The 24585-nt window shown below is 49.9% G+C and overlaps 1 protein-coding gene across 2 annotated transcripts in view; it reads left to right on the forward strand.

The window, feature by feature from the left end:
* Positions 1-2433: 2433 nt before the first annotated feature.
* The window catches only part of RIPOR1 (RHO family interacting cell polarization regulator 1), a 136449-nt gene continuing 114297 nt past the window's right edge, over positions 2434-24585 (forward strand). For both annotated transcript variants that reach the window (XM_019488994.2, XM_019488997.2), the window contains exon 1: positions 2434-2598. The gene's annotated coding sequence lies outside the window, so the exon portion shown is untranslated. The remainder of the gene's footprint in view (positions 2599-24585) is intronic.

Genomic DNA, 24585 nt, shown 5'->3' on the forward strand with positions numbered 1-24585 from the left:
CCCCTCCCCCGCCTCCTGCCATGCTCCCCATGCCCCACCTCCCCTGCCTCCCAGGCAAACCGCCTGGGCTCTGACCCCACTCACTCAGCCCAGCCTGGGCGGCAGGGAGTGCAGCTCAACCCAGCCATGTGCATCCTGCCGCTCCCAATTGTGGAGCCTCTGACAGACTGAAATCAACTGTCAGAGGCTCAATGATTGACTTTGGTGACCGCTGGTCTAATGGGTAAGGATGGGGAAAGAGAGGTTGTTAACCATGTTAGGCTGAAGTCAGGCAAAAGGTCAGGTAGATATACACCATTATAGACTAAGTAAGATATATATAGAGAGAGCACAAGCTTTTATGAACCCAAGTTCATTTTAGAGGCTGTGAAAGGATGTGAAGAAAGCAGACTACTGTATACAAAGGAAGAAGAAATTAGAATACAAAGACAAGGGAGGGGGTTGAGAGAAAGGAGAGGGGAGCAGTGCTAGAAGAGACAAACAAATGATCAGTAAACCCACAGGAACCCATGGGGGGGGAATCAAGAAACACAGATTTACTCCTGATGGCTAAAACTTGGGCATGGACACCTTCCTTCACACCCTTCCATTTTTTGCCTCAATTTCTCTATCTGTATGATGAGCTAGTTATATGTTTTAACTCTGCTTAAAAGCATTTTAGGGCAAAGCTCAAGGTTGACAAGGAACAGGGTTTTAAGACTTTGAAGCCTTGTCTACATCAGTGTGACCTGTGTGTTTATGTGTGGTAGCTAACTTGTCTGTAGTCTAACACCTGACTTGTCTTCCTAGTGCAGACACATCCAGTAATATGACTGGGGAACAATCAGGGAATCAATTGACTGCCATGACACTGCTGCTCAGGCAGTTGCAGGACAGGAACAAGTCACATGCCACGACTCATTTTAGTACCAGAGTAACCTCTATCCAACAGCAATCGCATCTCAAGGGTCAAGACAAAAAAAAACCTATCCAGTGAGGCAAGAGAAGTCTGTGCTATGTGCTGTATGGCTAGGCAAGCATAATCCAGGCACTTTAATTTTCCCTGATAGATCAGTCATGTAACACTGCTGCCAGCTGCATTTGCTAACATTTGAGGTGATTTCAGGTTGACCCAGGCTGAATTGGCTGTTTTGAAGATTAAGCAAAACCTATTTAGTTGCTTATAAGTGTGAAAACAATTAAACTGAATGGTCCCTGTGCAGGCTTGTGGGTGCTTATGCATCCATACAGCAGAGGGGTAGGATGGAAAACTGCACAAGGGTCCAAAATGGCCATTTCACTGCTGGGCAATTGCCACTGGGTCACTTAACATGAAACATGTTCTCCAGATCAGTGACTCTGGTGTATACAGAAGTGCTCCATGCACATTTTACAGTGCTGTAATATAGAGCACTTTTTATAGTACTGTAAAGGGTGAAGACAGAAGTGATAATTTTTGCCCAATCTGGCCACAGACAGCAGTCTATAGCTGTGACCAAACACAAGTGCATGGCTGTAGACAGCTTCAAAAACTGTAATTGGGTAAAAATCTGACCCCTCATTGCATGAGGTATCAGATACAGACATTTAAAAATGTAGCCTCCTCTTGTGTCTACAGAGCTCCCAGCCTGTTGCTGTTTTCAGAATGGGAGGGTGGCAAAAGGGAGCAGAGAGAGTTCAGTCTTGTTTTTTTTCAGCACCCCCCCCCCAAAGTGTGGGGTGGGGTGTATTAGAGCCCCTCCAAGGTGAGGGGGCTCCAATTCATCCACCCCACCCTTCAGCACCAGCTGGGGAGCCCCAAGATAGAGCTCCCTAGTCTGCCTTTCCCTCTTCCCATTCTGAAAACAGGAGCACTGTCGGAGAGCCCTGGCTGTTGCTGTGGGAGTCTGGATGCAGGCTCCCAGACCCAGCTAGATTCCTTCCTCCCTGGAACCAGCAGTGAACTTCTGTTTGGTCCAGGGTAATGTTGTAACTCGGAACGCTTTACAGAAAACCTTAGTTACAGCACTCTTAAACAGGCTAGGAGGCAGGGGGCACTCAGCAGCCTCCTGGAGCTTCTCTACTGGTCAGAAATTTGGCCAGGCTACAGAAGTTATTTAAAGCATTGCATGTTGCTAAAGTGCTGTAAAAATACTGCACTTCAAATTTAATCATTTAACAAGGGTTAATTTAAAGCACTGTACCCATTTTTTAAGTGCTGTAAAGCTGTGCACTTCTGTTGTCACAGCAATAAAGCACTTTAAATGGTGAAAAAAGCAACTTCTGTACACATGTTGAAGCTGGGAAGAGCATGCAAAGCCCTGCTTCTCCAGAGGGACACGGGGGACAAAGGAGAGCAAACTGGAGAAAGGACAGTTCTGCCCCTTTAACATGGATCAAGCTGAAACTGTTCTGTGGAGGTGGAGTAGTGAAAAGGAGGCAGGTCTAAGTGGCCAGAGCATAAGGAAGTGCTTCAAACCAGCTCCTGGTGTCAGGGACAGGAGAGGGGACTCAGGCTCTGAAGCAGAAGTCTGCGGGACTCTAGCTGAAGGTTGACTGGGGACAGAGCACAAGCAGCTGCTCCAAGCGCCTGAACTTTGGATTAAGTTGTGTTTCCAGCCCCTGGAGACCCCGGCTTTGGTGAGTCTGCGTTTCCTTGTCCGTGGTCCTACCAGATCACAGATCTTGGTTTGCATAAGGCTCTGAGACCTCTTCCCAGGGAGGTATCACCATGTTAGGAGCATACCTTGAGCCCTATGATTTGGTGGATGCAGGTGGGGATGCTGTGCAGCCCAGCAAGTGAGGTTTGTGATCGGGTGTTCCCCTGTCACTCAAAGGCTCTACCACTTGGAAATGTGGTGTGAGTATGCCTGGCCTTTCCCAAGGGGTTGCCCAACCTGTGACCACCTGGACCAGTCCTGGGTGAGCACAGAGCGGTCTCAGGCTGACAGATGGGCACAGACTCTCTTTTGGCTTGACTGTTCCTATGGCTTTCCCACTTAGGAGTGGCCCTGAGATCTCCTTCTCCCAGGATGGGTGCACGGTGGACCAGGGAATGGCAGTGGGGTACCGGTGCTCTTGCTGCAGCTGGCCTCCTGCATTGCTCTGGGGACTCTTGTTGCCATGGCAGTAACAGGCCCTGGCCAGGGTTCATGACACACTCTTGTTCAGGAGGAAATGCATCTAGATTTGTACAGCTGCCATGGATTGGGATGCTGCCAGGAAGCAGAATGGGGACGGCAGATAACACTCCGGGAGTTTCCTCCTGCCTCTGTTGCAGCTGGATGGGCTGGGGTCACTCAGCCAACTCTGGCCCCACAGGACCCATGTGCCTCCCTGCTTCTGTTTTATTATTGTTAGCCAGAGGAAGTGGCTCAGCAAATAACCAGTTCCCCACTCTCCAGGAGTTTAACCCTGTGCTGTCCAGACTCCTCAGTGTCCTTTCCAAAGATCTCTGAGCAGGAAGGGAACAGCACTGGGTGCAATGGCTCTGGAATAGCTCTGAAGAGCATGAGGACTCACCGGGATCCTGGTTTTTTCTATTTAAAAATAACAAATTTTATGATTAAAACCCCCAAATCTTTGATTAAAATGAAATGCCACTAATATATATATATATATCTCAATGGAACAAAATGTTTTATTGATATGTTTACATTTTTAAAGTAATTTGGAAGCCCAGTACCTCAATCACTATAATAAAATAAATTCTAGTATCTGATTTGGGGTTTTTTATCATGGAAAATCAGAGCTTCCTCAGCCCCTATCACTCTCACCAGGACACAGGCCCAGGGCCCCTCATTCCCCACCCACAGCCCCCCATCCCCTCCCAGCCCTGCCATAGGGGCCCCCAGCTGCCAGGGCAAGGGACATGGGTCCACAGCCTTCTGCCCCCCACAGCAGCATCTGAGACCTGGCTGCTGTCCACAGGAGGTAATGGCTGCTGCAGGGAAGCAGAGCGGGGAGCCTGGCTTTCCCTCCTCCATGGGTGGCTCGGTGGAGCAGAACCTGTTGTGGGAGGAGGTGGGGGCAGACTGCCCACTGCAGGTTCAGGCTCCCTGCCCTGCTGCCCTCCCCCTGGGGTCTCCGAGGCCCAAGGGGGGGAACCGGGAGTGGCAGGCCCGAGTAGGACCCGTCAAAGAAGCTCGTTGCCACCACTAGGAGCCCTGTGCCACCATGGCAAGACATCCCTACTCACCCAGCAGCAGCTAGGAGTACAGCTCTGCGCTGCAACCCCCACTGCTGCTGGGTGGCCAGGGTGCACCTTGCCAGGGTGGTGCAGGGCTCACAGTGGCAAGGAGCTTCCCCACCCAGTCCCATTCTGCCTTGCCATGCTGGATCGTGCCCGCCGGGCTGCAGGGCACGGAATCCAAGCTAGCAGCAGGCAGCCCGCCTCTGCCCTCTGCACAAATCTGGGGTGCACCAAGTGCCCCCCAAGTGCCCACAGAGACAGGAAGCCAGCCCCTGCCCACCCCCCTGGACAAGCTGCCTATGGCTCAATCCTGCTCCTCGCCAGGGCCCTGCAGCCATGCATTCCAGTCTTGGGCCCCAAGCCCTATACACCACCCAGCTAGACAGCAGCCCCAGACCCAGTCCTGCCCAACTCCCACTCTGCCTCCCAATGGGGGCCTCAATCTTTCCCCTCCCCACTCCAAACTTACCTGCGGGAGCTGCTCTCAAGGCTGCCTGGTGGCTGTGTACACACATGCATGCATATGGTGCCCCCTGACCACCCTCCTCCCACTCCCCCCAGCCCCTTGCAGGCTGAAAAATCTGCCAGCCTGCAGAGAGCTCTTTGTAAAAGTGGAAAATACCCGTGTTTCCCTATTAAAATGAGAAATCCACATTTTTCTCAGTTAAGAGGGAAAATCTGTGTTTTCTTTTCTTTTTCCATGGGAAATGAAAAGCCCAGATCCCTGGTGATGAGTGCTGAGGTGCTATGGTCTCTGTACCCTAGTGCTAGCTGATCCCTGGAAGGACCTGGTGTGATACAAAAAGAAACCAGCATGTGAGGGGGTGGCATGAACGCCAGGCCAGTAGCTGGGCTCTGAGCCCGCTCCTGGTGCAGGGCTGCACCTTCTGAAGGCCATGCTGCCCCTCACAGCAGGCAGGTTCTTCCTGTGAGAGCTGCTCTGACGAGCTGTCATGTGGAGGGACAGAGAACAGGTCCCAAACCACCTGGACAGTAGGGCTGTGTGAAGCTTTGGTAGCCGATTCGATTTGGAGAAGATTTAACCCAATTCAGGGACCAAATCTCCAAATCTGAATTGAATCGGAAGACCAATTAAAAGCTCCAAATCAATTCAAAACATCCGAATCAATTCAGAAAAGATACAGTGATTCGGCCATAGACTAAACAGGCAGCTGACACAGCTGCCTCCAGCTGGTAAGTCTGTTGGAGTTGGGGGAGGGAAGGGGCATGAGGGAGGGAGGGATTGGGGCTGGGACAAGCTGCCTAGCCAGGGCAGGGGGCGCGGGACTCAGGGAGGGAGGAGGGGGGCACAGGATGTGGCCATGGCTCTCTCTGGGCAGAAGGGGGCAAGCAGCAGCAGGGCATATCCCCCACTCCTAGCACTGCTGCACCTGCCCCCCATCACCCCTCCACACTGGCTGGCCCAGTGCCTGCCCCTCTGCGCTGGCTGGCAAGCAACAGCAGCACAGAGTCCCTTCTCCCAGTGCTGATGCAGACACAGTAGCACTGGGAGCGGGACCTCAGTCCTGCTGTCACTTGCCCAGCCAGCAGGGTGGGATGCGATGCAGGCACAGCTCGCTTTGGGCAGAAGGGGGCAAGTGGCAGCAGATCATAGCCCCCCGCTCCCAGTGCTGCCACACCCACATCAGCACTGGGAGTGGGGACTCTGCTCTGCCGCTGCTTGCCAGCCAGCACAAAGGAGCACGAGATAAGGGTATGGCACTACTGGGAGCAGGGACTATGCCCTGCTGCCACTTGCCCCCTTCTGCCCAGAGCGAGCCATGCCTGCATCACCCCCCCCCTCTCCCCCCCTGCCAGATGGGCAAGTGGCAGCAGGGCAGAGCCGCCAGTCCCAGCACTGCTGCACCTGCATCCCGCGCCCCCCTCCCCAAGTAACACGCCCCTCCCCCCCCCCAGCTGGGAAGCTTGCCCCAGCCCCTGCCCCAATCCCTCCCTCTCCCATACCCCTTCTCTCCCCCAACCCCAACAGAATTACCAGCTGGAGGCAGCTGTGCCAGCCGCCTGTTTAGTTTATGGCCGAATCTCCAAAGCAGTACCAAATCTTTTGGATCTGATTCAGCCTAATCAAATTGGGACAGTGATTCGATTCAGAGATTTGAATCACTGTCCTCTGAGTCAGCCAAATCAGAATCCAAAGCAAATACTTGCCACTTCACACAGGCCTACTGGACAGTGGCCTCTGTGCCCTGGCATGGTCCCTACTCATGGCTCCGACTCCCAAAATGACCTGCAGCCTGCCTCTTAAACTCAGTCCAAATGGAAAAGTGCCTTTTCCAGCCTCTGCACTGAAGGTAGAAGACCCAGAAGGATTTACTAGCTTATTTTATTTCCTGGTTGTTTTTCACGTTAGATGCTCTGGTCTTATCTCCCCTGCTTGCCTGGAGGATTCCCTGGATGCCAGAGAACTAGGAGGATTATGCCATCCCAGACACCAAGACTGTGACAACTGCTTGAGCACAGAAGTTGTCATATTTGGACTGTTTTTGGTTCCTTAGTCATTGGTTTACACTGATATAACTTGAATGCCTAATGAACACTTGGGAGAAAAGCTTTCTCTGGTGGGAACATTGCAACACTTCAGCTCTGACAATTAAGGGGTCAGAAAGTTTCCAGATAACTGAGCCTTCAGGGGAGCTGATTAGACCTTTGTCATGCTTCTTGGGTAACCGACAAATGAACAGGGAACACATTTTGGAAGAGACTGTCTGGGTTGCTCCCCCTCCCAGGAAAAGTAAAGCAAGGGAAAGCTAAGTCCACATTCCTCTAACTCTCCAGGATTTTGTGGCCCTGTGGGGGAATGTCTCCTCCTATCTATGCAGGGACCAGACAGAAAACTTACATTGGACACCTCTGACCTGGATTTTTTCCTCATTGGCTGAAGCAAGGGACACCAGTTCCAGACAATCCAACCACAAATATTTCATAGACAGATGAGGGTAGCAGGGTACCCCACATACCCCCCATCCTTCTTAGCCCAGACACCAACTGCTCATGTCCACAAGTGCTGATATGTGAAATGGGTTGGCTCATTGGGCTGTCAGGCAACCCCAGGGGTACACAGGGACTGGATATGCCATCAGTGCTTCTGTAAGGAGCTGAAGAGAGGCAGGGTGGACTCAGCTGCCAAGGGAGAGGAGGGGAGGGAGAGGCCCAGTTGGGAATGCAGGCCAAGGAGGGCAATGCAGTTTGTATGGTCCATGGGCATGGCACCCAGGATCTGTGTGTGCATTTGGGACACATGCCAAAAGGAGCCTAGAAGCACAGGCAGGGAGACAGCACCCCCAGATGGTTCATTTGTTGGCTACAAGGACCAACCCATGGGATCATAATACGTTCTAGTTTATGGGACTGAGTGCAAAGTTAACGAAGTCACAAGTCACAAATGTAAACCTTCAGATTATGAGGGGCACTGTCTCTTTAAATGCTCACACACATACACCCAGCTGCAACAGAGCACCGGTATTGGGTGTACCTATCCTAAGCGTTGGAGTCTGCCATCGATGGCCAGTCGAGGTTTCTTCCAAGGTGGTGTGGTCTCCAGAAAGGGGTCACTGGCTGGTCCTTCTGGCTGGACAGGTAGGGTGCTGATCAGGTTGAAGAGGGTGCCACTGAGGGTCACGCTTCACCTCCTTTTATCCCTTTCTGGCAGACTTGTGTGATCCCCCAGCATCATCTTGACTGCCCAATCTGGAGGTCGCTGTCCCACGTGGGTCTGGAGTAGTGCATGACAGCTGTCAGTCATAGGGGTCTCTGCCTGCCCCTACCAGCAGTTTCAGGAGTTAGTTTGTGATTTTGATTAATTTAACAGTGATAGTGTTAAGGGTTGCAAGAGCTGTCCCTCGGGCCTCCAGTGTTGATTAACTTAAACTGGATACCTTGTTGCACATACAATGGCATTGATCCTTTCCTGCTGACAGTGTGGGTAGGAGGTGTTAATTGCCCCTCCTTAATTTGTAACTGCAGCTGGCTCTGCCTATTACTTAATTACTTACTCAGATTCGCTCCCATTCATTCAGGAAACCAGCCCCAATACAGCAAGGCAATTCCAGGGATTACTATTCCAATGCAGTCTTATAATAATAGTTCTAGTAATACAAGGTATGACTTTAAAGAAAAATACATTTGTTAAAAGTTAAAAGGTATAAAATATAGAATACAGAATGCCAGGGTAAAGATGAGACAAATTAAATATAAAAAGAATATACCTTAATCAATAAATGCAAATCTGAGGTAATGAGGATTAATGGCCACTGAGGACAATAAGTGAGTTAGGTTAGAGCAATAGACTTATTTAGCATAAACTTTAGACAGATATGGGAAGTTTTCTTAGGGAAATCGGTTTTAATCAAAGTGGGAATGTATTCACCAGGATATATTTATAGTCATGTTTTCAGCACACCTTGGCTTTTCTTGTCTCTTACAGGCTTTGCCTTGAAGTGGATATTCTAGTTCTTTTGTTTTCTTTAGTGACACTTAGTTCAATTGCTATGTAGATGTAGTTTGTAGGTTTCTCCTACAGAAAGTCATTTCAGCTTTGTGGCTTGCTTCAAGCCTTGCCACACTCATGCAATGTGTGTGCTAGGTCTCTGCCACTACTTAGAAGGAAAAAGAAATGCACATAATGGGGGGTGGGGATGCAGGCAAAAAGGGGCTCCTTGTTACACATTGCTCTACTTAAAAATACCGGGGTCCCTGCCAGCCAGAGCCTAGGCTAGCACTGTGCTCCAGGACTCTGCCCAGGAGCTGGCTCCCAACACTTCCATTAAGGCAGAGATGCACTAGCCAAGCTAGCAGGGGACTCCTTGACCCACCTGGGAATACAATGGGCTGTTCTCTACATCTCTCTGGGTGCCTTCTCAGCCACTAGATCCTGACAGCATGTGCATTTGGTTTGAACATCCCCTAGAGCACACTGAGCATGTTCTCCATGTGTTAGGCCAATGGAGAGTGGGGAGGGTAAGTTCTGTTCAAACTAAGTTGAAAGCTGGAGAACTCACATGACTGAGGGCTACTGCACTGAAAACACCTCAGATGCCCTCCACATCAGAGCACCACTGGCAGCAGCTGGACAGTTGCCCTCTGCTTGGCACAGCCTCAAGGCCGGTGCTTCCTTGGCTGTGTTGGCAGGGCTTATACTCTCCCCCCCCCCAAAGGTGGTGTGGTTCAATTCACATCCCTAATAGTTTCTGTTGAGCTTCATCTCTGTGTAATTAAAACCATCTAACAACAAATGCTAGTCCAGCAAGCCACTGCCAGACTGGGTGGCCACCCCAGGAACTCCACTCCCACCAAGACTCATTTGCACCCTCTTCTGGATGTCTCTGCTGCACTGAGCAGTCTCTCCCAGCCTCCACTGTCTGGGAAAGAACAGCCTTCACTGAACAGCTCTGCAGGAGTGGCTGTCCCTAGATAATGCAGGACAGGAGATCCACCTTGGGGTCTGTAGTAGCTGTGTGATAGAACCAGGCCCCAGGGTCAGCCATAACACCCTCTGGTGGCCATGTGGCTCCTGCCCCACTCTGGCTTCTCAGGTACCCTCCTTTTCCTCTTGCCTGTCACACCCTGATGGAATTATTTGTCTGTAAAAGGGGAGGCTGCCCCAGGGTCCCAGAGTGAGCCTTCATCTATTCTCTGGTCAGTGGGCCCCTCCCAGTCTCAGGTGATCCCAGTCCTGCCCTTCCAGCCCTAAGTGGGGCCCTCCTGGCACTGCTCATGCCCCAGGACACCAGTTGCCTTAAGGGCTTTTCATGGTCTCCTTCCGCCCACAGCCATACCCGTGCCTTGCAGGTGCCATTCAGTTGCCCGTTATTCCTTTGCATAGACTTTGGCTTTCTTAGCCTTAGCTTACAGGTTACTCTAGCTGTAGACTGGTAGCCTAGACCCACTGGCTCCCACCTGGCCTTTCAGTCTCAGCCTCTCCACAACCCCTGACTGCCTCATTGCCCACCCTAGGCTCCAGCTATGGCCCTGTCAGCCTCTGGCTGCCTGTGTTGCCCCTTTTGTGCTCCGGCTTTAGCTGTCTAGATCTTTGCCTCCTTCTGCCTTGCGCTGCTGCCCCTAGCAGGTCTCAAAACCTTCCATGCCCCTCAGGCACCACTATCGCACCCTTTCCACCCCTCACAGCCACATCTGGTCCACTGGTATAAACTAGAACAAAAACTCAAGAACCCACTTTAAACTCAAAGTTCCCCCTCTGGGTCAATAACTTCCCCGCAGGCTACAAGCACCCCTTAGCTGTCTACTTGCATTGTCTGGAGACAGCCCAAGTGCTGGTCAGTCCCCCTCTGTAGCCATCTTGCTCAAGTGCTCCCCTCCCTGTCCCTGCCAGGCCCAACCAACTACCTACCTGTTCTCAGGCACTAACTAGCTTTATGTGCCTCTAAAGTCCCACCCTTTGCTATCAGGTGGCTCTTGAGCCACTTACAGGGGTTTCCATTTAGGTCTGACAACTAACCTGTCTTCTTCCTCTTGAGTTTAGCTCAGCTGCCTGTAGTTGCTCTTTCTATGCTGCCTGGAGGTCTGCTTCTGGGTGTGCCCCCTGTGAAGCCTACTGCTTTGCAGTTAGCCCCCGGAATAGTCACTCCCCACCCAGGAGTAGCTCCTATCCCAGCTGATACTACCTACATGCTTTACCATTTCTAGCCCTTGTTCATCTGCTGATGCAGTGGCAGCATTGGGGGTGCACATGCACGCCTGGAGAGCGCCGGTGTACCCCCTGACAGGCTGCACTCCCCGCTTAGGCGACAGGCGGAGGGCAGGCAGGAGCACCAGTGGCCCCCCTGCAAGTGCCAGCTGTGGAGTAGGAGCACCAAATGAAGCACCACAGACACTTCTGGGAGCACCACGGCCGCACCCCAGTCAGTGTGATTGGCCATGTTGCTCCGCATGATGGGTCACGGGGGTGGGGTGCAACACTCCCCTTCTTCCCCTCTGGTCACTGACTGGCCACTTGGGGGGGGAATGTTCTCGCTGACTAAGGTTGCACCAGTTGCCCAAGTGCTGATGCTCCCTTGCAAGCTTAGCCTGCTGCAGCATTCCCTTAGACTAACAGGAGCCTCTGGCTTCCTGACGCAGCCTGTCATTAAGATTTGGAACCAACAGGTTCCCTTGGTCTGGAAGAATGGTAGATAGGTGTGTGTGCACCCTGGGCAGGTGATGGGGGCCTAGCAAAGGGAGAAGGGACTTCTCAGCCAGAAGCAGAGCTGGGCTTGCCATCAGCCATGGGCATTAGCAGTTTCCCAAGGGAACAGGCATCATCTCCCCAGGGGTCACATTTGTAAAGATCAGGTAATGGTGTGCAGCCCAGTCTGACAGCCCCCTTGGCTCCGGAGCTGGGCATTCTCTAATACATATCTAAGGAACTCAAAAATGTGCCAGTCAATCTGTGTTGATAGGCTTCAGATTGAGATGCTGGTGTGCTGGAGAATAGCAGGCCCCACCACTTGCCGCCACAATCTGCTGTCTCTGTATAGCTAGGTAGTCTACACCCTCATCGTATGAGAGGTGATCATTGCACCATACAGTCCATAGTGCAGGAGGAGAAGTACTAGCTCAGGGCTGCAATTTGGGCATCAGACAGACACGGCTTTGCTCATGGTCAGATCTAGAATTTTGAAAAGGGTGAGGGGCATCATCACATATAAAACAGCACATATTTTTCTCCAGTTTAAAATAACCTAGAAGCTTAACTAATATGCTATGGGCCTAGGGCTGTATTATTCATTTTAAGATTGAAGCAAAAACAAATATAACTTCATTGGAATGAGTTAAAAACAATCTTCAGGGCTGTGAAATAGGAGCAGCCAACAGACCACAGATTTGCAAAACAAAGGATTGCTTGACTGGTGGAACACCAAGACCATTAAAAAAAAGAAAGGGTCTTTGGCACCTGTGAAATGAAGAGTTTAGAAGGGATGGGGTAGATAATAATGACTGAGCCATGAAGTCAGCGACTCTTTCAGCACTGCCTGACTAGATATGCTGCTGCCACTGCCAGGCAGTTGGTTTTAAACTTTGGGTAGAGCAGGAATCAAAGAGGAGGTGGTGCAAGTGCACCAGTGCAACCCCTGGATCCACCATTGGCTTTATATCACGCTGTAGTGTGATAAACTGCCCAGAACCAACCCTGTGAACAGGTTCCCTGGAAGGGATGCTGAGGCTAGGATTGAACAAACCCTCTGGACCTGGTGTAAGGATAAGGCTAAGTGAGGCTCCTGCCCTGCAGCCTGTTTAACTGGGCTAGCTGAACCTACCAGACTAACCGTGGCCAGCTGAGCCCTAGCCTCTTCCCACTGGTTGGCCTTGGGGCTTCTTTTAAGGAACTCCTCCAGCCCCTGAATCTTGCTGCACAGTTTACTGGTCTCCAGCTCATGTCCTGGTAACTTCTCTGGCTTTACCCTAGAGACAGAAGAGCTGAATAAACCCTCTAGTGAGCTCCTATACCCAGGTCCCAGGCAGAGCTCCCAGGGTGATTCCTCTCCCTGCCCCTTTGGGGAAAGCCAGCATTGGCTACAAGCCAGGTACTGCTGCAGGTAGCCCTACTCCACAGCTGTCTATATGGGCAATACTATTTTCCTCACCACACTGCACCAGTATGTCTCCCTGCTGAGGGCAAGAGGGATGGATAGTTAGTGGAGGAGAGGACATGAAATGTGGACTCTGTCACAGCCTCCCCATGTCACCTTGGACATGTCCTTCAATGTATTCCTGTGGAGATAACCACGCCTTCCCTGTCTGAGGCTGTGAGTGACTGCAGTAGCTTATTTGCTAATGCCCCTGGAACATATCTAAGAAGCCTGTAGATGCTGCCCAGTGCTCAGTAAACTGTGCTCAGAAATGTATACAGACAAGACAGCCCCACAATCATCCAGGTTACCCCCTGACTAGAACCCCCTTCCTTGTCTGGTAGATGGAAAACTTGGCCAAGGCATGAGGAGGTTGACCAAAGGTCCTGGGCTTTGTGAGGCTATGTATGAGAGGTGCATAAAATAAAAGGTGTGTGGAAAAGTGCAGCCAAAAGCTCAATAAGAGGTTTTGAAATGGTAGAGGAGATGCAGCCTGTTGCACTTGAGGTAGGTATGTGCCAGGGTCTCCCTCTGCACCAATGGGGCAGGTGTAGGGGGAGTCTGTAAAGTGTGCCAGATACACACCTGTGCTGATAACTCCATGCAGGAGCTGCCAACCTAGATCCCAGGTAGGTAATGGGATGAGGATGGAGCACAGACTGGTGCACCAGGGACCCTCAGCAAAGATGTCCTGCCATTTGGTGTAAAGGGTGGGATGCAAGGGCAGGATGGTGAACATTATGGAGCATGAATGTCTAGAGCCTTGCCTTGAAATCTCCATGTGAGGGGGTGGAGGAATAGGACATAGGGCTTTTCTGAGCATTTGGTTCTGCTCTTCTGGGGCCGTGGGCAGGGTAGGAGAGAGGACTGATCTTTTCCCTGGTGGTGAGAGGGACCAGTTGACCAGAGAGCTCCCTCTGCTTGATGTGCCAACAGCTTAGCGATGGCATGCTGAAAGGGTAGATCAGGGAACACTTGGCACCAAAACTGCAATGGAGTTGGCAGGGAGCTGTCAACCAGCTGAGACAAACCTGCTAGGACACATAGCCCCATACTCTCCCCAACCCCCACTGCAGGGCCAGCTTCTTCAAGGTCTGCTTGGATTTAGCATTGGTAAAATAATTGTATTGAAAACTGATTTGTAAATTGGTGCCATTCCTGATACTCCAGCCCTGAGCTCATCATGCTGCTCTGGCAATGCCTCTTAGCCTGAGGTGCAGCCCTTGCCCTTCCCTCCTGAACCACAGCTGCCTGGTACTCCAGCCCTGAGCTACCCAGAAGTTTTGTTAATGTACCTCCCAACACATATTTGAGCTGCTTTTATCATGAACCCAGAGACACTATGCTGAGGCAGGCAGGCAGGATCTGAACTCTGCTGTGTAGTTTACTGACTCAGTAGGATACCCATAGCCTTTTAGCTTCACTATAGAACAACCCACCCTTACTGTGGCCCAACATTGTTATTCTCTAAAGTTGGCTCCTGTGTGAGGTTGCTGCTGGGCAACAGCAGGTGGCAGTACCTGCTAGGAGAAGACCACCAGTGGATGGCTGTGGATGCATGAACTGGGGGTTACTAAGAGGTAGTTAGCCTTGTTAGTCTGAAGTCAGGCTAAAGGCAGGGTAGATGTGCACCTTACAGACCGGCTGTCTGTCTGTTGAAGGAATGCATAAGCTTTCATGAATTGGAGGTCACAAAGCATCTGATGAAATGAGCTCAAGCTTATTCTATCTTATCTAGTTAGTCTATAAGGTGTATATCTACCACTCCTTCTGCTTGGGGGTTATTTCCAGGCTGCTGGGGGGGAAGGTGGAAAAGAGCATGCCCAGCAGTCTGCTCCATTTTCTTTGTACCCCACCCCATTTAGTCAGATGGGATCTAGCAATAATACTGCTGCTAAACAGAATCCTGTTACCAGCCTCTCCCTTTGTTGTGGAGGAGGAGCAGGAGGCCACATGGGCCTGTTGACCAGGGTATCTCTGGGACTGGAGTAGTGCCCCCCACACCCTCTGGGTTTTGCTGAGGTCCCCATGCTGTGTCTGGCCTCCTGAGTAGGGCTGTACAAGTCACTGCTCTCTCAGCTTGGTGTCATATTGAGAATTCAGAGGAAAAATTGCTTGGGGTTAACCTTAAATGACAACTTTTTGGTTTTCTTGGCAAAGCACCTCCCTCCCAGCCCACCCACCCAATGATCCAGACAGTTTTCTATCCACCTCACAGTCCATTCATCCAACCCGTACTTCCTTAGCTTGCCTGTGAGAATGTTCCCTCGGGGGTGGAGGGGTGGGCTCTGTCTGGCTCATGGCGAAAGAACAGAGTACAGTAAATGCACCTTAGCTGGTCTCCCTTGTCCAGAACACAACGGAATCCAGGCTGGCAGGACTTCCAGGTTGTAACCACATAAAGGCACACACATACAAGGTGCACACACATGCATGTGCGCACATACACGCACACTCATGTGCACGCACCATTCCGCTCCCCCAGTCTCAGACAATGTGTCCAAGGCCTGTGCCCTGTCTACTACACTGGATTTGCACCATGCTGGAAAACTTGAGCAATGGTTTCAAGTTGCAGCAAGGGAAGTTTAGGTTAGATATTAGAAATAATGTTCTCACTAGAAAGGTAGTAAAGCACTGGAAAAGGTTACCCACAGAGGTGGTGGAATCTCCATCCACTGAGGGTTTTAAGACCCAGCTACACAAAGCCTTGGCTGGATGATTTAGCTGGGGATGATCCTGCTTTGAGCAGGGGGTTGGACTAGATGACATGCTGAGGTCCCTCCCAACCCTAGTTTTCTATAATTCTATGAAAGAATTGGGATAGACTCTGTCCCAGTCTTTTTAGGCCCCTGCACAGCCTCAGGCCATGGGTATGTCCTTCAGAGCCATACAGAACCTGCAGGGGCACGCAGAGCCGTCCCTCGTGGGGGCCAAATTAAGATGACCACCTTGGGCCCCGCGGTTTGGGGGGCCCTGTGGACAGTGCTGTCAGAGATGACTGTAGCAGGGTGTGGATCCTGGGGCAAATCAGCCTGTGTGGGGCCCGGACATGGTGGCAGCAGCAGCAGCAGGGAATGGGGGTGGCAAGCAGCCAGATGTGAAGCCGGCCTGGCTCTGCGGGGCCCCCCAAGGCACAGGGCCGGGGCAGTCGCCCCAATTCGTTCCCCCCAGGGATGGCCCTTAGTGCCATACAGACACGTGCCAAGGGCACCACCACTCCACACAGCTTCATACTCTGGGTGCTCACCACCCCCTCTCCCCACCCACTCTGCACTCCAGCCACTTGCCACCAGTCCCCCCCATTCCGCGCTCTGGCTGCTTGCCACCCCTCAGCACAGGCCCCACACAGGGTGATATGCCCCAGGCCCCACACACCCCTAGGGGGGCTCTGGGGGCACAAGAGTTAACTCAAGAGACCCCAGTTTCTATTTGAAAGTAGCCTGTCCTGTAATCCTGACCCAGTAAACTCCACTGGCCAAAGAGAACTGGAATAGTTTCAGAGCTGCCTTGCTTTCCCCTCTTAGTCTAGGATCAGGGAAGGACAACTCCTGGCTTTTTGAGTCAACTGGAGTGATTAATGTCACTATGCAACCTCCTTATTAACACACATGCCTACCCAAAGCTTTTCTGAAGTAGGCTGTACAGCAGGGGTGGGCAAAATGCGGCCCGTGGGCTGGATGTGGCCTGCCAGACCATTCTCTCTGGCCCGCAGGGCCCCTAAAAAATTTAGAAAATTAATGTGTATCTGCTCCTGGCTGCCTGCCATGAGGCCCTCGTGGCTTGCCAAAACTCAGTAAGCGGCCCTCCACCCAAAATAATTGCCCACCCCTGCTTTACAGGGCTGTGTTGGGTGTAACACTGGGGGGGAGGGGGGTGTTACCTGCCTAAAACAGTCTAGCTTCCAGCTTCAGGCTTCCTTGGGGGCTCAGGAGTGCCCCCACTGGGAGATTTAAGGGAAAATGTTAATGGGGGCAGAGGGCAGATAAGAAGAAAAGGAAATGCGGCATCATGTCTAGGATTCAGGGAGGTCCCCAGGTGACTGCAGGAAGGACTCTCACTGGAGCTTTGACTTGCAGGGTGTATGTGTGGGGATTATCCTGATCATGAAGAGCACAAACTGCCACTGCACATCAGACCCAGCTAGCCCAGGCAGCACCAGCTGCTTCATAGATTCATAGATTCATAGACGTAGGGTCGGAAGGGACCTAAGTAGACCTTCAAGTCTGACCCCCTGCCCTGGGCAGGAGAGAATACTGGGGTCATATGACCCCAGCTAGGTAATTGTCAAGCTTCCTCTTAAAGACCCCCAGGGTAGGAGCCAGCACCACTTCCCTTGGAAGTTGATTCCAGATCCTAGCTGCCCTGACTGTGAAATAGTGTATAGTACTAGATGGCAGCTTGGGCAGCAGTGATCATGAGAAGATTGAGTTCAGGATCCTGAGGAAAGGAAGGAAGGAAAGCAGCAGAGTAAGGACCTTGGACTTTAGACAAACAGACTTTGACTCACTCAGGGAACTGATGGGCAGGATCCCCTGGGAGGCCAGTCTGAGCAGGAGAGGAGTCCAGGATCACTGACTATATTTAAAAAAAAACCTTACTGAGAGTGCAGGAATAAACCATCCTGATGTGCAGGAAGACTAGCAAGTATGTCAGAAGACCAGCTTGTTTTAGTAGGGAACTCTTAAGTAAGCTAAATCACAAAAAGGAAGCTTATAAGAAGTGGAAACTTGGACAAGCAACTAGGAAGGAGTATAAGAGTATTGCTTGGGCATGCAGAGATGAAGTCTGGAAGATCAACATGCATTTGGAGTTGCAGCCAGTAAGGGATGTGAAGAGTAACAAGAAGGGTTTCTACAAGTATGTCAGTAACAAGAGGAGGATCAGGGAAAATGTGGGTCCCTTACTGAATGAGGGAGGCAACTTTGTGACGGAGGACGCAGAAAAGGCTGAAGTACTCAATGCCTTTTTCACCTTAGTCTTCACAAACAAGGTCAGCTCCCAGACTACTGCACCTGGCAGCACAGTTTGGGGAAGAGGTGAGCAGCCAACTGTGGTGAAAGAACAGGTTAAGGTCTATTTATAAAAGCTGAACATATACAAGTCCATGGGGTCAGATTGGATGGACCCAAGAGTGCTGCAGGAATTGGCCAATGAAATTGCAGAGCCACTGGCCATCATCTTTGAAAATTCGTGGGGATTTGGAGATGTCCTGAATGATTGGAAAAGGGCAAATATAGTGCCCATACTTAAGAATGGGAAAAAGGAGGATCCAGGGGACTGTAGACTGGTCAGCCTTACCTCAGTCCCTGGAAAAATCATGGAGCAGGTCCTCAAGGAATCCATTTCTAAGCACTTGGAGAAGAAGGTGATTAGGACCAGTCAGCATGGATTCACCAAGGGCAAGTAATGCCTGACCAACCTGATTGCCTTCTCTGATGAGATGACTGGCTCTGTGGATGAAGGGAGACCAATGGACGTCACAAGGCTTGGCTTTAGCAAGACAAGGTTCTTTGGGTAAATCTTTTATTAGACCAACTCAAATAGTTGGAAAAATTATTCTTAGCAAGCTTTCAAGTGGAATACTTGCCATGTATGCCATCTTCCAGGTCACTGATGAAGGTATTGAACAAAATAAGCCCCAGTACATAGCAAGTTTGCAGATGACACCAAGCTGGGGGGAGTAGCAGATACACTGGAGGTTAGGGCTAGGATTCAGAGAGACCTAGACAAATTGGGGTTTAGGACCAAAAGAAATCTTATAAGGTTCAATAAGAAGTACAAAGTCTTGCACTTACGATGGAACAATCCCATGCACCAGTACAGGCTGGGGGCTGACTGGCTGGGCAGCAGCTTTGCAGAAAAGGACCTTCGGGTTACAGTAAACAATCATCTGAATATGAGTCAATAGTGTGCCACTGTTGCGAAGAAGGCTAACAGCATACTGGGCTGCATTGGTAAGAGCGTTGCCAGCATATCAAGAGAAGTGATTTTTCCCCTCTATTTAGCACTGGTGAGGCCACATCTGGAATACTGTGTCCAGTTTGGGCCCTCCACTACAGAAGGGATGTGGACAAATTGGAGAGAGTCCAGCAGAGGGCAACAAAATGGTTAGGGGGCTGGAGCACATGACTTCTAAGGAGAAGGTGAAGGAACTGGGTTTATTTAGTCTAGAGAAGAGAAGACTGAGGGGCAATTTAATAGCAGCCTTCAACTACCTGAAGCGGGGTTCCAAAGAGAATGAAACTACACCCTTCGCAGTGGTGGCAGATGACAGAACAAGGAGCAGTGGTCTGAAGTTGCAGCAAGGGAAGTTTAGGTTAGATAGCAGGAAAAAATGTTCTCACTAGGAGGGTAGTAAAACACTGGAGCAGGTTATTCAGAGAGGGTGTAGAACCTCCAATCTTGGAGGTTTTTAAGACTCAGCTAGACAAAGCTTTGGCTGGGATGATCTAGTTGAGGATGGTTCCTCCTGAGGTCCCTTCCAACCCTAATTTCTCTATGGTTTTATGTGCATCCCCATGTGCAAACACATGAAAGACATACACATACTGCAGGGGTGTAGCCGTGTTGGTCTAAGGACATAGGCAGACAAGGTTCTTTGGGAAATTCTGATATCTTTCATTAGACCAACTAAATAGTTGGAATTTTTTTTCTTAGCAAGCTTTTAGGTTTAAAAACCCTTCATCAGGCTGAGGAAGCATCTGTAGTTGGTGTGTACTCTTTCTGGATGGAATGAATAGTAAAGAAGCCAGAGGTTGGTATGGATGCAAGACAGGCAGTCAGTGAAGATGTAAATTGAGGAGTCAGTGGGTGACAGACAGGCTGGGGGGTGGTGGAGGTGGGAAGGGGGATGAATGTAGCAGGTAAATAGTGGAGAGGTACCTGGAGAATCAGCTGTCAGGCAGGTTATAATGTGTCATAAATCCAATGTCTATATTTAGCCCATGATTTTTTGTATCCAGGAGGTTGATGACATGAAGTTCATAGGCTCGTTTGTGAAAAGTGTTTTGTAAATTCCCTTTGATGATTAGAACTGAGAGATTGGAGAGAGAGTGTTTTTTTTGTGAGAAATGTGCCCCCACTAGTAATTGGGTATTCTTGTCTTTAATAGATTTCTGGTGTGTGTTCATTCTGGTGCGCAGTTGTTGTTTGATTTGAGACCAAGTTTTACCAATATACTGGAAACCTAGGGCTATGTTATTTAGTTTAAGATGAAGCAAAAAACAAATGAATTTTACTGAATTGTGCATTAATTTGCAGTATCATATTAATATGTATATATATTATTGTGTGTGTGTGTGTATAAACACAATAAACTAGGCAAAATAATCAAGAGATGTTGTTTCTTTAGTCCTGTAGTCATTAGAATTAAACATGTCTTTCAGATTCATAAAGCGTAATCGAGCCTTCTTGAGCATCTTGGTAGTGCATCCAATGCTTCACAATGAAAGCTATTTCCACAGCTGAGTTAATGTTCACCTGAGTTAATGTTTCCATAACTGAGTTAATGTTTTTAGCTAGAGTTTAAAAACAGTCTGCATTTCTGTTAAATAGGAGCTACATTACCAGGAACAGCTAACAGACAGCAGAATTGCTGAAGAAAGGATAGCTCGATACTGGAATACCAAGACCATTAAAAAGGAAAGAGGACTGTTAAAACCTGTGGGGTGGAGTGTTTAAGAGGAATCAGATAGATTATAATAAGCCATGAAGTCAATTGACTCTCTCACTGTTGTCTGACTAGAAATGTTGCTGCCGCTGCCTGGCATTTTGTTTTAAACTTTGCAGGCATGTCTACACAAGATGCTACGTTGTCCCCTGCTTGTTGCTATTGCACAGTAGGGTTGGAAATGACCCGTCTGCCACTGGGACTATGCAGTAACAACTGCACAGTCAGAAGGCACATGTAAATGTGCCCTGTGTGTAGCAGAAATCAAAGTGCATGTGACTGCATGCCTGCACCTGCCTTCCTCCCCCCTATGGATCCACCCTTGCACTCACACATAGACACATGCACACATGCGTGCACATATACACTTGCACTCACACCTCCCCCCATGTGTGCTCCCCCCAGCAGTCACATACAAAGAGCACACTGCTAGAGCCAAGTGTCTCAGTACTGAAGGGTTGCGTGACAGAAGTGTCATTGTGTTTCAACAGTATCTGTGCCAAGTGAGTTGCTCTCTGCCCCTTGCTAAGACTAGTGTCTCTCTGGCATGCTGAATCTAGTCCTGACTCTCTCTCCCTTTTTCAAGGTCCAGCCTCTGCAGCCATAGACAGCTATTGTCCAGGCAATTGTCTTCAAATGTCTGATTTGTTGTTTTCAGGCTTTCCTTAGATCCTGATAACTGTGCTGTGGTTGCTCTTGCTGTGCCTAATCTCCTTCAAATATCCCATCACATGAATGATTCTGATTAGGGATTCAGACAAGATATACAACCCTTCAATCCACCAGAATCTACAGGTCATGTCCCTTTTATAGCAAATATTTTGTCTTACAGATATTAATTGACAGTCCATACTCTTTTCCTACTGCATGCAACCTATTAGCCAGTTCTGTAGTTCCTCAGGTGGTGATGCGGCAATCAAGACTGCATCATCTGCATACCTCCAATTATTTATCAGCCTGCCGCCTTCTCTAAAACCTCCCACTACTTTCCTCATTGCCATCTCTGGTAGAATGTTGAATTGATAAGATGACAGTATGCCCCCTTGTCTTACACATTTTCTCACTGCAAAACACTCTGACATTACTCCTCTCACTTTTACAGCCAGCTACTAATTGCTATAGAGCTTATGAAGGAGCTGAACTAAGTGGGAATCCCATCTTGAGCAGTGTCAGCTGTAACTGGCCAAATCAGATGCCTCACTCACCAACGTTTGCAAGGCAGACAGATAATGGTTGCCCAAGTGTGCAGGCCTTGCTCATCCCGATCCAAGGCTTATCATTTGATCTCTTGTGTCCCTGTCACCTCCAACTTCTGCCTGTTCATGTGTTGCTCTGTTTTTCTTTGAATCCTTTCCAGAATGATCATCCACAAAACCTTGCTCACATGTGATCCCAAAGAAGCTCTCCTGCAGTCTGTACTCTCCATCCAGTTGACTTTGGTATTGAATTGTGTTGATCTTGTATGATCATTAGACCAGTGTCTAATTTGCCCCATGTCTGTATAGACCTAATGCATTATGGCTGCTTGCAGACGTAAAAACCCCCCCAAAATGGTGCTTTACTTTAAACTGGATGCGTTCCTGCACTGAGCCCCATGCATGCCCAGAACAGAAAGCACATTACTTCAACCTGGTTCATCCAATGTCTATAAAGATTGGACTCTTCAGTGGGGCTTTTTGGCATGTTTATCTAATAGTTGATTGAATCAGATACTAGGTAAAAGTGCCAAAAAGTCAGACTGAAGTGCCCAATCTTTACAGATACTGCCAAGCTGGGTTGAAGTAACACGTTGCTTCTTCTGGTAAAACATGATTTTGTTCTTTTTTTTGTAACATCTGCAAGCAGCCTTTGTGCCCATGAAGTGCCTTTCCCAAATGGCAGACAGTTGCCACCCATAGCAGGGGGCATCCCCATGCTCTCAACAAACCTTTGTTCACACCCCACCTTGAATTAGAAAAGGATACCCTCTAAGTTAGTGAGTTGGGAAGAGTTAAGGGTGTCAGGGAGCCCTTAGTTGTGCCTTCCTGTACCTGGATGCTGGTAGCCTTTAAGCTGATTTCTTATTTACTCAAATCTTCTTTTTTAAGCCACAATGTTTGCTTGAAACTTTTGTTTCTGAAAGTCCTTCCAGCTGCTTCACTAAGGCTGTAGCTGAACGGGGATCCCCAGGCTGGAATCTTTACTGCTTCACTTTGCGCAGTGAGAGGGCAATTTTCATAGTTCTAGTCTGTTTGTACCCACCTCTTTTGTTATAATAACACCTAGCACAAGCATGACATCTACTCCAGATCTGACATCTGCTTCACAGCACTTCTGCCACTGCCAGCATCCTTCATGTGTGGTTATCTGGTGAGAAACTGCCTTTTCCCAAAGGGGTCAAAGGCAGGGGGGCACATGTCTTTGGAAGATGCAATGTTCACTAGTAGATCTGTGTCGGAGTCACAGCTTGGGACATGCCCTGGCTGGGACAACCTGGTGCCTGCCCCAGGAGGGCAGCATTCACTAGCAGCCTTTGTGCTGAGGTCAAGCTGCAATAAGCTAACCTCTGTTTGCAAATTCACTTGGAACAAACTGGAGAAGCAGTTGGCCTAGAGGGCACTGCCTGCCTGCAATGAGGCTGTTTCGCCTGCCAAATGGTGAAGCAAGGCATTACTGCTCTTAGCTCCTGCTAATCACTCTGGACAAAGGTCTCACTGGATCAGGCCATCCCTGACATGCACCAGCCTCTTCTGCTTCTATTTTCGTTTCTTCTAAGGAGAAGTGAACCCATCAGAGGGAGAAATCTTGGGGCTCCTCTTGCCTCCCTACCTCCACTTTCCCCCACCTGCTGCCCCCCCAGCAGAGATTTCTGCTGATTCCTGGCCAAGGCAGAGCACTGATGCTGTCTCTGAGGCTGTGCTTCTGCTGCCCTTCAGATTCCTTGCCTGTGGCATGAAGGCAGCTAGCTAGAGGGACGGGGGACCCATGGCAGTGCTGTTGATCATCCTGCAGGCATGCTATGGCAGCATCTAGCTTCTGATGAGTCTGCAGTTTTCCCTCACTTTGCTGTGAGATCTGCCTGACCGCTGCTGGGTTGCATCAGGGTGGCACTTTGCCCTTTGGAAATCAGTGGGGGTTTAGCCACTGGCTTCACTAAGGCCAGGGTTTGCTTGCATACTGTGATGAAATCTGAAGAAGAGGGAACTTATGGGTATCTATGAAAGTCAGAACAGAGCTGGGTGGCAACACCAACAAATTCCCCTCCATGGCAGTGGTAAGGTATGGATGACTCCTTGGTCCCCTGCTCTTTGCCTGTGGCATGCTGTAGCAGTTCTTTTATAGGGTGCTCTGGGGTGGTGGTATGTGAGAGAAATAGACCCTTGTACAAACTGGGGCCTAGGAGGCCCCTTCCAGTCCTTTGTTCCCAGAACAAACAGTGACCACAACTGTGAGTGCCAGGGTGAGGGCAGCTCTGGGGAGTGCTGGGCCATTGTGGTGTTCTTTCTGGTGCTTCTGTGCAAGACATGGTGAAATACTGGAGAGGGAGCCCATCCTATACACTCCTGTGTGTCATGCTGTTTTCCATGCTACTCCAAGGGTGCAGCAGGGTTGCCCCTCCCAAGGATCTGGGAGTTTGAGGGTTAAGAGCGCCAGGGTTAGCATGTGGATAGATTGTACAGGGGCCAGATGTTTCAGAAACAGCAAAGATCACAGAAACTGCAGGCTTTCAGGAGAATTGGCTCAGGGACTGCTGGTAAAGAGAGGCAGGCCTCTAGGCCATCTTTTGCACCAGAGCTGTCTGGGAGAAGAGAGAAATTGTTCAAGTACTGTTCCAGGCAAGTCTGGAATGAGGAGACAGAGAAAGGAGGAAGCACCAGGACTCCAACAGGCTGGGCCCTTCTGTCAGCACACTTGAGTGCCACATGGTGCTGGGGGGGGGGAGAGGAGCAGGGCCAAGCCTTTCACCCAATGTACTCTCTGTGCTGGCTTGCTAAGACAACGTTGTGAGAGGGTTGCATTCATCTGCACAACAGCTGTTTTAAGAATGGCATCTTGTCCCACATAGTTGCTTGCTCTCTGTGTGCACACACATGCATGCATCCAGAATAAGCCCTTTTCAGGTGTGTTTGCCCAGTGCATCCTGCCCCATTCTCTAACTCTAAAAAGCATGAGTTGGCAACCATGACAGTTAACATCAATAG

The sequence above is a fragment of the Alligator mississippiensis genome, chromosome 10, assembly GCF_030867095.1.
Source record: "Alligator mississippiensis isolate rAllMis1 chromosome 10, rAllMis1, whole genome shotgun sequence".
NCBI classification, from domain to species: Eukaryota; Metazoa; Chordata; order Crocodylia; family Alligatoridae; genus Alligator; species Alligator mississippiensis.